The following is a 3,557-nucleotide window of genomic DNA, read 5'->3' on the forward strand; positions in this document are numbered from 1 at the left end:
GACCAAATCAGTGAGCATATAAAAATAATGGAACCAAATCCGCAATTAAGCCTTCTTTATTTGAGTAAAGACACAAGTTTTTGGAAAATATCATTCGTGCATAATTGCATAGACTAATTTTCGAGTCAGGTAAGAAACAATGTTGGATATTAGAGTAACAAAATATTTACCTAAAGCTAAAATAAGAGATGAAAATAAATGAATTGAAAACACAATATTAACTTGAAAACCCCTCAATAAATAAAAGGAATAGAAAGAATAAACGACCCTTCACTGTGTGGAAGAAATTATAGGATCCATCTCTAAATGCAAGAGAGAACAATTACACCATCTTTAAAAATAGTAGAACGCTAACATTAAGAGAAAACTCACATGAAAAAATGTTTTTCTTCTCCGAATTTTTTCTCTCACTCTCAACAAAGGCTCCCTATTGTTGTTGTGTTTGGGATGCATGGCTTGATACAAATGACCTCTTATTTATAGGAGTAAAATTGCACTATTTCTACATGTGCCATTTATTTCATCAAATGCGTATGCATCTTGAGTCAACTAATTGCAATGAGAACAAACAAATTGGAAGCAACAATTTGACTAGCCAAACAAAATTGCTTTACACATGTTTAATTTCTTAAAACATGCTTCACGCTTACATATAATGGACGGCAAAACTTTTGCTCAAGACTTTTAATATTGTTGCATTCGAACTTAAAGACAATTGGTTAAGTTAGAAGAGACTTGAATCATCTCATCTAGATGCTCTTGGGAGCACTTATTACTTATTCATTTATTGTTTTTCTCAACAAAAATTTAAACAAAATTCATTTTAAAACAAAGGGGATAATTCAAGTTGCTAGCATAATTTCAAGCATCTCTCACCTTAAGAAAGAGTGGGAGGTAAATGTTTACATTGATAATTGAATCATTAAAAGTTAAAACACTTAATAAATCATGCAAAACTTCATTTCTTATGCATCGAATAGAGATATCAACACAAGCATAAAAAAGAATTAATTTATTATAGGCATGCAGTGCAAGACATAATCAAACAAAGAGACAGCTCATGCACAAACATGTCAGATAACAACACTCAAAAGAATCCAAATTATAGACAATTCTTAAATATGATCAATACTTTTTTCCCTTCTTTCTCATAACATTCCAAACAAGAACAAAAGGAATATCAGATTCGTTTTAACCCTTTAGAGGTCCTGAAGCTAATACTCTCAGAACACATCTCTTTCTCTGTGGTCCCCACGTACACGTGTTTGTCTATGTCTCTTGTGTTGGACACTGACATGTGTCGCACACCAGACTCATCTTCGATCAGAAGTGTAGGTGCTACAGAGGTTGCTACCGATTATGCAGAGGATTAGCTCCTGATGGCACACCTCTCTTGTCTTCCAACTCTGGATTGCTACTTCTAGATAGATTTTTACGCGATGAAGCAGAACTTGTGAAATTCAACAAACCACCAGCAATACAAAACCCAGAATTGCAGAAGATTAGTAGAATCAGCAGCACAGAAAAAGCGCTCATTTCACTTGTTAGCATCACAGAATTTGAATCAATTTCTGAAAACTATACAACTACTATTGTCCCTCGACGGTGGCAAAACTAATACTACCAACTATAGATTATATATAGTGGTTCTAGTTACGTTGCAAACCTTTATATTGCAGAAAAATGCGGGAATAAGATGTCAAAATTGCGGTTGCAATACTGTTGTGGAGACTTTAAAATCCCTTATATTACAGTGGCAATACTGTTGTGGAGGCTTCAAAATCCCTTATATTACCGTGGCAATACTGTTGCGGAGACTTCAAAATCCTTGATACTGCAGTTGCAATAGTGGTTACTGATACTATTGGAGAGACTTCAAAATCTTTTATATGGTGGCAATTGCGCTTGCAGAAAACAATTAAACCATGTCTAGTAGAAATGAAAGGAAAGAAAAGAAAACTTGGAAGGGCCACCAACACAAAATTTTAACAATTTATGCTAAAAGATGGCCAACATGAAATTTTAACACATGTATGTATGCTTAGAAAGAATAATATGGAAATTGGAATGAAATAAGGAGAAACTAAGTAACAGGATAGGATATTATTTTTGTCTCTGGAGGCAAAATATGTTCTAAAAGTAAACAGAATTGCTTTTACCTACGAACGATGAATTTAAGAAAAAGAATGGCAAAATTAAAAACAAACAGTAGATGAATTTTATAACTCTACCTATGTTGTGAATTACCAATATCTTATATGAAATGTGAGAGTTGGTGGCAGGTAGTTGTTTTGGAGAAAGCATATGAATCACACGCGGGTGAGAGTTTGTCCAGCATGACAATATTTGTTTGAAACTTTCTATTTGTTTTCTTCATGTTAGGACATTATCATGTCTTATAATATCATCACATGCACCTGCTTTTTGTAACCACTTGATTTTTAATATTTAGTTAATAGTAAACTACAAACAATAGCTCCCATAAGAAAGTAACGTACTAACTAAATTTCTTGAATAGCTGCCAGGAACACTGTGCTTTTGTGTCACCCATGAAACTCATGAATTATTGAGTGCATCGAATGGGTTCTTATTTTATTTAGTTTCCGTAGTTTAATATATGTGGATATGCATTAAACAAGTGTTTGTAGGTGGGATTTAATTTTTTGTTTTATAGGTAAAATATTACGGCGTATGGACGTGATACGAAATTTCGTGTTTAGCTGATTAGATGTATGATCAATCGTTTGTGCTTGATTCGTCGTATGTTTAACTTATAAGATCATGATGGCCAACTTGCACGTGTGACAATGATTCCCTTTTTATTTAAGTGATTGCACCCACAAAAGATCATGTTTCTCATCTGCGGGTTCTTAGACTACACCAAAGAACACCCAGTGTTGAAGGATGAACTACTATCTAAGAAGACATGAAAAATAAATAGAAGTAGTAAAGAAAAACGAAAAAAGATATGTAAAAACTTGTTTGATTGATGTGTACAAAATATGATTTACAATGGGTATTTACAGACTTAGAATACCTAAGCAACCTACATTAACACTGTTTGCCATATTTTTGGTCCATTAACTATCATATTACATCATGTAATATCAAGACTAACATGACTACGGTTGGTAATTACTCTGTAGGCTGAGCTATACATCCCAAAATTATCTCTACCACTATGTTATTTACTTTGGAATTAGTCAGCTAATATCTTGCTCATACGACATTACGACTGATCGCTTGACTGTCATCTAGACATGTTCTCTACATCCCTATTTTTAAGGTAGTGAATATTTTTCATTCAGAAGATCTGTTGCTTAATTTTTCTGCAAAATTATAATTATTATTAACCGGTAATGGTAGTTGTTAGTATGTCACAAATTATTCAGACACGGCGCCGCTACTTCAAGAACATTGTTTAAAAATATATATTTCGATTTGTATATATGTTCAGCCTTCAAATGATAATTTTTCATGCAAGACAGTTGAATTTGAAGAAGCTTAAACAAGAAATGATTGATCATTGTGGTGGACATATACCAACTGCGATGTAT

At 33.2% G+C, this 3,557-nt stretch overlaps 1 long non-coding RNA gene across 1 annotated transcript; it reads right to left on the reverse strand.

Annotated features, from left to right (window-relative positions):
• Positions 1–997: 997 nt before the first annotated feature.
• LOC120580496 (uncharacterized) lies at positions 998–2,534 on the reverse strand. The gene is made up of 2 exons (XR_005646213.1): positions 2,232–2,534; positions 998–1,834 (listed from the first exon to the last, which is right to left on the reverse strand). It is a non-coding gene; the product is annotated as an uncharacterized lncRNA (long non-coding RNA).
• Positions 2,535–3,557: the final 1,023 nt, after the last annotated feature.

The sequence above is a fragment of the Medicago truncatula genome, chromosome 5 (genome assembly GCF_003473485.1).
Source record: "Medicago truncatula cultivar Jemalong A17 chromosome 5, MtrunA17r5.0-ANR, whole genome shotgun sequence".
NCBI classification, from domain to species: Eukaryota; Viridiplantae; Streptophyta; class Magnoliopsida; order Fabales; family Fabaceae; genus Medicago; species Medicago truncatula.